The following is a 12,941-nucleotide window of genomic DNA, read 5'->3' as shown; positions in this document are numbered from 1 at the left end:
AAACGTAGCCCGAGGGCTCTGAAACTTCTAGGGTGCGTCCGTCAGGTCACTAGGAGCGTCCCCAGTGGGTTATCTCAGAATCGGGTTCGGGGTCCTTTTTTCGGAAAATCGCGTTTTTCCGCGGGCATGTTTTAATAGGAAATTAAGCCTGTATTTAGCCTCTCATTAAACTGGCCGTAACTCCACAAAACGTAGCCCGAGGGCTCTGAAACTTCTTGGGTGCGTCCGTCAGGTCACTAGGAGCGTCCCCAGTGGGTTATCTCAGAATCGGGTTCGGGGTCCTTTTTTCGGAAAATCGCGATTTTCCGCGGGCATGTTTTAATAGGAAATTAAGCCTGTATTTAGCCTCTCATTAAACTGGCTGTAACTCCACAAAACGTAGCCCGAGGGCTCTGAAACTTCTAGGGTGCGTCCATCAGGTCACTAGGAGCGTCCCCAGTGGGTTATCTCAGAATCGGGTTCGGGGTCCTTTTTTCGGAAAATCGTTTTTTTCCGCCGGCATGTTTTAATAGGAAATTAAGCCTGTATTTAGCCTCTCATTAAACTGGCCGTAACTCCACAAAACGTAGCCCGAGGGCTCTGAAACTTCTAGGGTGCGTCCGTCAGGTCACTAGGAGCGTCCCCAGTGGGTTATCTCAGAATCGGGTTCGGGGTCCTTTTTTCGGAAAATCGCGTTTTTCCGCGGGCATGTTTTCGTAGGAAATTAAGCCTGTATTTAGCCTCTCATTAAACTGGCTGTAACTCCACAAAACGTAGCCCGAGGGCTCTGAAACTTCTAGGGTGCGTCCGTCAGGTCACTAGGAGCGTCCCCAGTGGGTTATCTCAGAATCGGGTTCGGGGTCCTTTTTTCGGAAAATCGCGTTTTTCCGCGGGCATGTTTTAATAGGAAATTAAGCCTGTATTTAGCCTCTCATTCAACTGGCCGTAACTCCACAAAACGTAGCCCGAGGGCTCTGAAACTTCTTGGGTGCGTCCGTCAGGTCACTAGGAGCGTCCCCAGTGGGTTATCTCAGAATCGGGTTCGGGGTCCTTTTTTCGGAAAATCGCGTTTTTCCGCGGGCATTTTTTAATAGGAAATTAAGCCTGTATTTAACCTCTCATTAAACTGGCCGTAACTCCACAAAACGTAGCCCGAGGGCTCTGAAACTTCTAGGGTGCGTCCGTCAGGTCACTAGGAGCGTCCCCAGTGGGTTATCTCAGAATCGGGTTCGGGGTCCTTTTTTCGGAAAATCGCGATTTTCCGCGGGCATGTTTTAATAGGAAATTAAGCCTGTATTTAACCTCTCATTAAACTGGCCGTAACTCCACAAAACGTAGCCCGAGGGCTCTGAAACTTCTTGGGTGCGTCCGTCAGATCACTAGGAGCGTCCCCAGTGGGTTATCTCAGAATCGGGTTCGGGGTCCTTTTTTCGGAAAATCGCGTTTTTCCGCGGGCATGTTTTAATAGGAAATTAAGCCTGTATTTAACCTCTCATTAAACTGGCCGTAACTCCACAAAACGTAGCCCGAGGGCTCTGAAACTTCTAGGGTGCGTCCGTCAGGTCACTAGGAGCGTCCCCAGTGGGTTATCTCAGAATCGGGTTCGGGGTCCTTTTTTCGGAAAATCGCGTTTTTCCGCGGGCATGTTTTAATAGGAAATTAAGCCTGTATTTAACCTCTCATTAAACTGGCCGTAACTCCACAAAACGTAGCCCGAGGGCTCTGAAACTTCTAGGGTGCGTCCGTCAGATCACTAGGAGCGTCCCCAGTGGGTTATCTCAGAATCGGGTTCGGGGTCCTTTTTTCGGAAAATCGCGATTTTCCGCGGGCATGTTTTAATAGGAAATTAAGCCTGTATTTAGCCTCTAATTAAACTGGCCGTAACTCCACAAAACGTAGCCCGAGGGCTCTGAAACTTCTAGGGTGCGTCCGTCAGGTCACTTGGAGCGTCCCCAGTGGGTTATCTCAGAATCGGGTTCGGGGTCCTTTTTTCGGAAAATCGCGATTTTCCGCGGGCATGTTTTAATAGGAAATTAAGCCTGTATTTAACCTCTCATTAAACTGGCCGTAACTCCACAAAACGTAGCCCGAGGGCTCTGAAACTTCTAGGGTGCGTCCGTCAGGTCACTAGGAGCGTCCCTAGTGGGTTATCTCAGAATCGGGTTCGGGGTCCTTTTTTCGGAAAATCGCGTTTTTCCGCGGGCATGTTTTAATAGGAAATTAAGCCTGTATTTAACCTCCCATTAAACTGGCCGTAACTCCACAAAATGTAGCCCGAGGGCTCTGAAACTTCTTGGGTGCGTCCGTCAGATCACTAGGAGCGTCCCCAGTGGGTTATCTCAGAATCGGGTTCGGGGTCCTTTTTCGGAAAATCGCGATTTTCCGCGGGCATGTTTAATAGGAAATTAAGCCTGTATTTAGCCTCTCATTAAACTGGCCGTAACTCCACAAAACGTAGCCAGAGGGCTCTGAAACTTCTTGGGTGCGTCCGTCAGGTCACTAGGAGCGTCCCCAGTGGGTTATCTCAGAATCGGGTTCGGGGTCCTTTTTTCGGAAAATCGCGTTTTTCCGCCGGCATGTTTTAATAGGAAATTAAGCCTGTATTTAGCCTCTCATTAAACTGGCCGTAACTCCACAAAACGTAGCCCGAGGGCTCTGAAACTTCTAGGGTGCGTCCGTCAGGTCACTAGGAGCGTCCCCAGTGGGTTATCTCAGAATCGGGTTCGGGGTCCTTTTTTCGGAAAATCGCGATTTTCCGCGGGCATGTTTTAATAGGAAATTAAGCCTGTATTTAGCCTCTAATTAAACTGGCCGTAACTCCACAAAACGTAGCCCGAGGGCTCTGAAACTTCTAGGGTGCGTCCGTCAGGTCACTAGGAGCGTCCCCAGTGGGTTATCTCAGAATCGGGTTCGGGGTCCTTTTTTCGGAAAATCGCGATTTTCCGCAGGCATGTTTTAATAGGAAATTAAGCCTGTATTTAGCCTCTCATTAAACTGGCCGTAACTCCACAAAACGTAGCCCGAGGGCTCTGAAACTTCTAGGGTGCGTCCGTCAGGTCACTAGGAGCGTCCCCAGTGGGTTATCTCAGAATCGGGTTCGGGGTCCTTTTTTCGGAAAATCGCGTTTTTCCGCGGGCATGTTTTAATAGGAAATTAAGCCTGTATTTAACCTCTCATTAAACTGGCCGTAACTCCACAAAACGTAGCCCGAGGGCTCTGAAACTTCTAGGGTGCGTCCGTCAGGTCACTAGGAGCGTCCCCAGTGGGTTATCTCAGAATCGGGTTCGGGGTCCTTTTTTCGGAAAATCGCGTTTTTCCGCGGGCATGTTTTAATAGGAAATTAAGCCTGTATTTAACCTCTCATTAAACTGGCCGTAACTCCACAAAACGTAGCCCGAGGGCTCTGAAACTTCTTGGGTGCGTCCGTCAGATCACTAGGAGCGTCCCCAGTGGGTTATCTCAGAATCGGGTTCGGGGTCCTTTTTTCGGAAAATCGCGATTTTCCGCGGGCATGTTTTCGTAGGAAATTAAGCCTGTATTTAGCCTCTAATTAAACTGGCTGTAACTCCACAAAACGTAGCCCGAGGGCTCTGAAACTTCTAGGGTGCGTCCGTCAGGTCACTAGGAGCGTCCCCAGTGGGTTATCTCAGAATCGGGTTCGGGGTCCTTTTTTCGGAAAATCGCGTTTTTCCGCGGGCATGTTTTAATAGGAAATTAAGCCTGTATTTAGCCTCTCATTAAACTGGCCGTAACTCCACAAAACGTAGCCCGAGGGCTCTGAAACTTCTTGGGTGCGTCCGTCAGGTCACTAGGAGCGTCCCCAGTGGGTTATCTCAGAATCGGGTTCGGGGTCCTTTTTTCAGAAAATCGCGATTTTCCGCGGGCATGTTTTAATAGGAAATTAAGCCTGTATTTAGCCTCTCATTAAACTGGCTGTAACTCCACAAAACGTAGCCCGAGGGCTCTGAAACTTCTAGGGTGCGTCCATCAGGTCACTAGGAGCGTCCCCAGTGGGTTATCTCAGAATCGGGTTCGGGGTCCTTTTTTCGGAAAATCGTTTTTTTCCGCCGGCATGTTTTAATAGGAAATTAAGCCTGTATTTAGCCTCTCATTAAACTGGCCGTAACTCCACAAAACGTAGCCCGAGGGCTCTGAAACTTCTTGGGTGCGTCTGTCAGGTCACTAGGAGCGTCCCCAGTGGGTTATCTCAGAATCGGGTTCGGGGTCCTTTTTTCGGAAAATCGCGATTTTCCGCGGGCATGTTTTAATAGGAAATTAAGCCTGTATTTAGCCTCTCATTAAACTGGCCGTAACTCCACAAAACGTAGCCCGAGGGCTCTGAAACTTCTAGGGTGCGTCCGTCAGGTCACTAGGAGCGTCCCCAGTGGGTTATCTCAGAATCGGGTTCGGGGTCCTTTTTTCGGAAAATCGCGTTTTTCCGCGGGCATGTTTTAATAGGAAATTAAGCCTGTATTTAGCCTCTCATTAAACTGGCCGTAACTCCACAAAACGTAGCCCGAGGGCTCTGAAACTTCTTGGGTGCGTCCGTCAGGTCACTAGGAGCGTCCCCAGTGGGTTATCTCAGAATCGGGTTCGGGGTCCTTTTTTCGGAAAATCGCGATTTTCCGCGGGCATGTTTTAATAGGAAATTAAGCCTGTATTTAGCCTCTCATTAAACTGGCTGTAACTCCACAAAACGTAGCCCGAGGGCTCTGAAACTTCTAGGGTGCGTCCATCAGGTCACTAGGAGCGTCCCCAGTGGGTTATCTCAGAATCGGGTTCGGGGTCCTTTTTTCGGAAAATCGTTTTTTTCCGCCGGCATGTTTTAATAGGAAATTAAGCCTGTATTTAGCCTCTCATTAAACTGGCCGTAACTCCACAAAACGTAGCCCGAGGGCTCTGAAACTTCTTGGGTGCGTCTGTCAGGTCACTAGGAGCGTCCCCAGTGGATTATCTCAGAATCGGGTTCGGGGTCCTTTTTTCGGAAAATCGCGATTTTCCGCGGGCATGTTTTAATAGGAAATTAAGCCTGTATTTAGCCTCTCATTAAACTGGCCGTAACTCCACAAAACGTAGCCCGAGGGCTCTGAAACTTCTAGGGTGCGTCCGTCAGGTCACTAGGAGCGTCCCCAGTGGGTTATCTCAGAATCGGGTTCGGGGTCCTTTTTTCGGAAAATCGCGTTTTTCCGCGGGCATGTTTTAATAGGAAATTAAGCCTGTATTTAACCTCTCATTAAACTGGCCGTAACTCCACAAAACGTAGCCCGAGGGCTCTGAAACTTCTAGGGTGCGTCCGTCAGGTCACTAGGAGCGTCCCCAGTGGGTTATCTCAGAATCGGGTTCGGGGTCCTTTTTTCGGAAAATCGCGTTTTTCCGCGGGCATGTTTTCGTAGGAAATTAAGCCTGTATTTAACCTCTCATTAAACTGGCCGTAACTCCACAAAACGTAGCCCGAGGGCTCTGAAACTTCTAGGGTGCGTCCGTCAGGTCACTAGGAGCGTCCCCAGTGGGTTATCTCAGAATCGGGTTCGGGGTCCTTTTTTCGGAAAATCGCGTTTTTCCGCGGGCATGTTTTAATAGGAAATTAAGCCTGTATTTAGCCTCTCATTCAACTGGCCGTAACTCCACAAAACGTAGCCCGAGGGCTCTGAAACTTCTTGGGTGCGTCCGTCAGGTCACTAGGAGCGTCCCCAGTGGGTTATCTCAGAATCGGGTTCGGGGTCCTTTTTTCGGAAAATCGCGATTTTCCGCGGGCATGTTTTCGTAGGAAATTAAGCCTGTATTTAGCCTCTCATTAAACTGGCTGTAACTCCACAAAACGTAGCCCGAGGGCTCTGAAACTTCTAGGGTGCGTCCGTCAGGTCACTAGGAGCGTCCCCAGTGGGTTATCTCAGAATCGGGTTCGGGGTCCTTTTTTCGGAAAATCGCGTTTTTCCGCGGGCATGTTTTAATAGGAAATTAAGCCTGTATTTAGCCTCTCATTAAACTGGCCGTAACTCCACAAAACGTAGCCCGAGGGCTCTGAAACTTCTTGGGTGCGTCCGTCAGGTCACTAGGAGCGTCCCCAGTGGGTTATCTCAGAATCGGGTTCGGGGTCCTTTTTTCGGAAAATCGCGATTTTCCGCGGGCATGTTTTAATAGGAAATTAAGCCTGTATTTAGCCTCTCATTAAACTGGCCGTAACTCCACAAAACGTAGCCCGAGGGCTCTGAAACTTCTTGGGTGCGTCCGTCAGATCACTAGGAGCGTCCCCAGTGGGTTATCTCAGAATCGGGTTCGGGGTCCTTTTTTCGGAAAATCGCGTTTTTCCGCGGGCATGTTTTAATAGGAAATTAAGCCTGTATTTAACCTCTCATTAAACTGGCCGTAACTCCACAAAACGTAGCCCGAGGGCTCTGAAACTTCTAGGGTGCGTCCGTCAGGTCACTAGGAGCGTCCCCAGTGGGTTATCTCAGAATCGGGTTCGGGGTCCTTTTTTCGGAAAATCGCGTTTTTCCGCCGGCATGTTTTAATAGGAAATTAAGCCTGTATTTAGCCTCTCATTAAACTGGCCGTAACTCCACAAAACGTAGCCCGAGGGCTCTGAAACTTCTTGGGTGCGTCCGTCAGGTCACTAGGAGCGTCCCCAGTGGGTTATCTCAGAATCGGGTTCGGGGTCCTTTTTTCGGAAAATCGCGATTTTCCGCGGGCATGTTTTAATAGGAAATTAAGCCTGTATTTAGCCTCTCATTAAACTGGCCGTAACTCCACAAAACGTAGCCCGAGGGCTCTGAAACTTCTAGGGTGCGTCCGTCAGGTCACTAGGAGCGTCCCCAGTGGGTTATCTCAGAATCGGGTTCGGGGTCCTTTTTTCGGAAAATCGCGATTTTCCGCGGGCATGTTTTAATAGGAAATTAAGCCTGTATTTAGCCTCTCATTAAACTGGCCGTAACTCCACTAAACGTAGCCCGAGGGCTCTGAAACTTCTTGGGTGCGTCCGTCAGGTCACTAGGAGCGTCCCCAGTGGGTTATCTCAGAATCGGGTTCGGGGTCCTTTTTTCGGAAAATCGCGTTTTTCCGCGGGCATGTTTTAATAGGAAATTAAGCCTGTATTTAACCTCTCATTAAACTGGCCGTAACTCCACAAAACGTAGCCCGAGGGCTCTGAAACTTCTTGGGTGCGTCCGTCAGGTCACTAGGAGCGTCCCCAGTGGGTTATCTCAGAATCGGGTTCGGGGTCCTTTTTTCGGAAAATCGCGATTTTCCGCGGGCATGTTTTCGTAGGAAATTAAGCCTGTATTTAGCCTCTCATTAAACTGGCTGTAACTCCACAAAACGTAGCCCGAGGGCTCTGAAACTTCTAGGGTGCGTCCGTCAGGTCACTAGGAGCGTCCCCAGTGGGTTATCTCAGAATCGGGTTCGGGGTCCTTTTTTCGGAAAATCGCGTTTTTCCGCGGGCATGTTTTAATAGGAAATTAAGCCTGTATTTAGCCTCTCATTAAACTGGCCGTAACTCCACAAAACGTAGCCCGAGGGCTCTGAAACTTCTTGGGTGCGTCCGTCAGGTCACTAGGAGCGTCCCCAGTGGGTTATCTCAGAATCGGGTTCGGGGTCCTTTTTTCGGAAAATCGCGATTTTCCGCGGGCATGTTTTAATAGGAAATTAAGCCTGTATTTAGCCTCTCATTAAACTGGCCGTAACTCCACAAAACGTAGCCCGAGGGCTCTGAAACTTCTAGGGTGCGTCCATCAGGTCACTAGGAGCGTCCCCAGTGGGTTATCTCAGAATCGGGTTCGGGGTCCTTTTTTCGGAAAATCGTTTTTTTCCGCCGGCATGTTTTAATAGGAAATTAAGCCTGTATTTAGCCTCTCATCAAACTGGCCGTAACTCCACAAAACGTAGCCCGAGGGCTCTGAAACTTCTTGGGTGCGTCTGTCAGGTCACTAGGAGCGTCCCCAGTGGATTATCTCAGAATCGGGTTCGGGGTCCTTTTTTCGGAAAATCGCGATTTTCCGCGGGCATGTTTTAATAGGAAATTAAGCCTGTATTAAGCCTCTCATTAAACTGGCCGTAACTCCACAAAACGTAGCCCGAGGGCTCTGAAACTTCTAGGGTGCGTCCGTCAGGTCACTAGGAGCGTCCCCAGTGGGTTATCTCAGAATCGGGTTCGGGGTCCTTTTTTCGGAAAATCGCGTTTTTCCGCGGGCATGTTTTCGTAGGAAATTAAGCCTGTATTTAACCTCTCATTAAACTGGCCGTAACTCCACAAAACGTAGCCCGAGGGCTCTGAAACTTCTAGGGTGCGTCCGTCAGGTCACTAGGAGCGTCCCCAGTGGGTTATCTCAGAATCGGGTTCGGGGTCCTTTTTTCGGAAAATCGCGTTTTTCCGCGGGCATGTTTTCGTAGGAAATTAAGCCTGTATTTAACCTCTCATTAAACTGGCCGTAACTCCACAAAACGTAGCCCGAGGGCTCTGAAACTTCTAGGGTGCGTCCGTCAGGTCACTAGGAGCGTCCCCAGTGGGTTATCTCAGAATCGGGTTCGGGGTCCTTTTTTCGGAAAATCGCGATTTTCCGCGGGCATGTTTTCGTAGGAAATTAAGCCTGTATTTAACCTCTCATTAAACTGGCCGTAACTCCACAAAACGTAGCCCGAGGGCTCTGAAACTTCTTGGGTGCGTCCGTCAGGTCACTAGGAGCGTCCCCAGTGGGTTATCTCAGAATCGGGTTCGGGGTCCTTTTTTCGGAAAATCGCGTTTTTCCGCGGGCATGTTTTAATAGGAAATTAAGCCTGTATTTAACCTCTCATTAAACTGGCCGTAACTCCACAAAACGTAGCCCGAGGGCTCTGAAACTTCTAGGGTGCGTCCGTCAGGTCACTAGGAGCGTCCCCAGTGGGTTATCTCAGAATCGGGTTCGGGGTCCTTTTTTCGGAAAATCGCGTTTTTCCGCGGGCATGTTTTAATAGGAAATTAAGCCTGTATTTAGCCTCTCATTAAACTGGCCGTAACTCCACAAAACGTAGCCCGAGGGCTCTGAAACTTCTTGGGTGCGTCTGTCAGATCACTAGGAGCGTCCCCAGTGGGTTATCTCAGAATCGGGTTCGGGGTCCTTTTTTCGGAAAATCGCGTTTTTCCGCGGGCATGTTTTAATAGGAAATTAAGCCTGTATTTAACCTCTCATTAAACTGGCCGTAACTCCACAAAACGTAGCCCGAGGGCTCTGAAACTTCTAGGGTGCGTCCGTCAGGTCACTAGGAGCGTCCCCAGTGGGTTATCTCAGAATCGGGTTCGGGGTCCTTTTTTCGGAAAATCGCGTTTTTCCGCGGGCATGTTTTAATAGGAAATTAAGCCTGTATTTAACCTCTCATTAAACTGGCCGTAACTCCACAAAACGTAGCCCGAGGGCTCTGAAACTTCTAGGGTGCGTCCGTCAGGTCACTAGGAGCGTCCCCAGTGGGTTATCTCAGAATCGGGTTCGGGGTCCTTTTTTCGGAAAATCGCGTTTTTCCGCGGGCATGTTTTCGTAGGAAATTAAGCCTGTATTTAACCTCTCATTAAACTGGCCGTAACTCCACAAAACGTAGCCCGAGGGCTCTGAAACTTCTAGGGTGCGTCCGCCAGGTCACTAGGAGCGTCCCCAGTGGGTTATCTCAGAATCGGGTTCGGGGTCCTTTTTTCGGAAAATCGCGATTTTCCGCGGGCATGTTTTCGTAGGAAATTAAGCCTGTATTTAACCTCTCATTAAACTGGCCGTAACTCCACAAAACGTAGCCCGAGGGCTCTGAAACTTCTTGGGTGCGTCCGTCAGGTCACTAGGAGCGTCCCCAGTGGGTTATCTCAGAATCGGGTTCGGGGTCCTTTTTTCGGAAAATCGCGTTTTTCCGCGGGCATGTTTTAATAGGAAATTAAGCCTGTATTTAGCCTCTCATTAAACTGGCCGTAACTCCACAAAACGTAGCCCGAGGGCTCTGAAACTTCTAGGGTGCGTCCGTCAGGTCACTAGGAGCGTCCCCAGTGGGTTATCTCAGAATCGGGTTCGGGGTCCTTTTTTCGGAAAATCGCGTTTTTCCGCGGGCATGTTTTAATAGGAAATTAAGCCTGTATTTAACCTCTCATTAAACTGGCCGTAACTCCACAAAACGTAGCCCGAGGGCTCTGAAACTTCTAGGGTGCGTCCATCAGGTCACTAGGAGCGTCCCCAGTGGGTTATCTCAGAATCGGGTTCGGGGTCCTTTTTTCGGAAAATCGTTTTTTTCCGCCGGCATGTTTTAATAGGAAATTAAGCCTGTATTTAGCCTCTCATTAAACTGGCCGTAACTCCACAAAACGTAGCCCGAGGGCTCTGAAACTTCTTGGGTGCGTCTGTCAGGTCACTAGGAGCGTCCCCAGTGGATTATCTCAGAATCGGGTTCGGGGTCCTTTTTTCGGAAAATCGCGATTTTCCGCGGGCATGTTTTAATAGGAAATTAAGCCTGTATTTAGCCTCTCATTAAACTGGCAGTAACTCCACAAAACGTAGCCCGAGGGCTCTGAAACTTCTAGGGTGCGTCCGTCAGGTCACTAGGAGCGTCCCCAGTGGGTTATCTCAGAATCGGGTTCGGGGTCCTTTTTTCGGAAAATCGCGTTTTTCCGCGGGCATGTTTTCGTAGGAAATTAAGCCTGTATTTAACCTCTCATTAAACTGGCCGTAACTCCACAAAACGTAGCCCGAGGGCTCTGAAACTTCTAGGGTGCGTCCGTCAGGTCACTAGGAGCGTCCCCAGTGGGTTATCTCAGAATCGGGTTCGGGGTCCTTTTTTCGGAAAATCGCGTTTTTCCGCGGGCATGTTTTAATAGGAAATTAAGCCTGTATTTAGCCTCTCATTCAACTGGCCGTAACTCCACAAAACGTAGCCCGAGGGCTCTGAAACTTCTTGGGTGCGTCCGTCAGGTCACTAGGAGCGTCCCCAGTGGGTTATCTCAGAATCGGGTTCAGGGGCCTTTTTTCGGAAAATCGCGATTTTCCGCGGGCATGTTTTCGTAGGAAATTAAGCCTGTATTTAGCCTCTCATTAAACTGGCTGTAACTCCACAAAACGTAGCCCGAGGGCTCTGAAACTTCTAGGGTGCGTCCGTCAGGTCACTAGGAGCGTCCCCAGTGGGTTATCTCAGAATCGGGTTCGGGGTCCTTTTTTCGGAAAATCGCGTTTTTCCGCGGGCATGTTTTAATAGGAAATTAAGCCTGTATTTAGCCTCTCATTAAACTGGCCGTAACTCCACAAAACGTAGCCCGAGGGCTCTGAAACTTCTTGGGTCCGTCCGTCAGGTCACTAGGAGCGTCCCCAGTGGGTTATCTCAGAATCGGGTTCGGGGTCCTTTTTTCGGAAAATCGCGATTTTCCGCGGGCATGTTTTAATAGGAAATTAAGCCTGTATTTAGCCTCTCATTAAACTGGCCGTAACTCCACAAAACGTAGCCCGAGGGCTCTGAAACTTCTTGGGTGCGTCCGTCAGATCACTAGGAGCGTCCCCAGTGGGTTATCTCAGAATCGGGTTCGGGGTCCTTTTTTCGGAAAATCGCGTTTTTCCGCGGGCATTTTTTAATAGGAAATTAAGCCTGTATTTAACCTCTCATTAAACTGGCCGTAACTCCACAAAACGTAGCCCGAGGGCTCTGAAACTTCTAGGGTGCGTCCGTCAGGTCACTAGGAGCGTCCCCAGTGGGTTATCTCAGAATCGGGTTCGGGGTCCTTTTTTCGGAAAATCGCGATTTTCCGCGGGCATGTTTTAATAGGAAATTAAGCCTGTATTTAACCTCTCATTAAACTGGCCGTAACTCCACAAAACGTAGCCCGAGGGCTCTGAAACTTCTAGGGTGCGTCCGTCAGATCACTAGGAGCGTCCCCAGTGGGTTATCTCAGAATCGGGTTCGGGGTCCTTTTTTCGGAAAATCGCGTTTTTCCGCGGGCATGTTTTAATAGGAAATTAAGCCTGTATTTAACCTCTCATTAAACTGGCCGTAACTCCACAAAACGTAGCCCGAGGGCTCTGAAACTTCTAGGGTGCGTCCGTCAGGTCACTAGGAGCGTCCCCAGTGGGTTATCTCAGAATCGGGTTCGGGGTCCTTTTTTCGGAAAATCGCGTTTTTCCGCGGGCATGTTTTAATAGGAAATTAAGCCTGTATTTAACCTCTCATTAAACTGGCCGTAACTCCACAAAACGTAGCCCGAGGGCTCTGAAACTTCTAGGGTGCGTCCGTCAGATCACTAGGAGCGTCCCCAGTGGGTTATCTCAGAATCGGGTTCGGGGTCCTTTTTTCGGAAAATCGCGTTTTTCCGCGGGCATTTTTTAATAGGAAATTAAGCCTGTATTTAACCTCTCATTAAACTGGCCGTAACTCCACAAAACGTAGCCCGAGGGCTCTGAAACTTCTAGGGTGCGTCCGTCAGGTCAATAGGAGCGTCCCCAGTGGGTTATCTCAGAATCGGGTTCGGGGTCCTTTTTTCGGAAAATCGCGATTTTCCGCGGGCATGTTTTAATAGGAAATTAAGCCTGTATTTAACCTCTCATTAAACTGGCCGTAACTCCACAAAACGTAGCCCGAGGGCTCTGAAACTTCTTGGGTGCGTCCGTCAGATCACTAGGAGCGTCCCCAGTGGGTTATCTCAGAATCGGGTTCGGGGTCCTTTTTTCGGAAAATCGCGTTTTTCCGCGGGCATGTTTTCGTAGGAAATTAAGCCTGTATTTAGCCTCTCATTAAACTGGCCGTAACTCCACAAAACGTAGCCCGAGGGCTCTGAAACTTCTAGGGTGCGTCCGTCAGGTCACTAGGAGCGTCCCCAGTGGGTTATCTCAGAATCGGGTTCGGGGTCCTTTTTTCGGAAAATCGCGTTTTTCCGCGGGCATGTTTTAATAGGAAATTAAGCCTGTATTTAACCTCTCATTAAACTGGCCGTAACTCCACAAAACGTAGCCCGAGGGCTCTGAAACTTCTAGGGTGCGTCC

This window comes from Halichoeres trimaculatus, unplaced genomic scaffold, assembly GCF_033239565.1.
Source record: "Halichoeres trimaculatus isolate MK-OKI-2021-1 unplaced genomic scaffold, fHalTri1.1 fHalTri1_scaffold_20, whole genome shotgun sequence".
NCBI lineage: Eukaryota > Metazoa > Chordata > Actinopteri > Labriformes > Labridae > Halichoeres > Halichoeres trimaculatus.
This window is presented reverse-complemented; position numbering follows the sequence as displayed.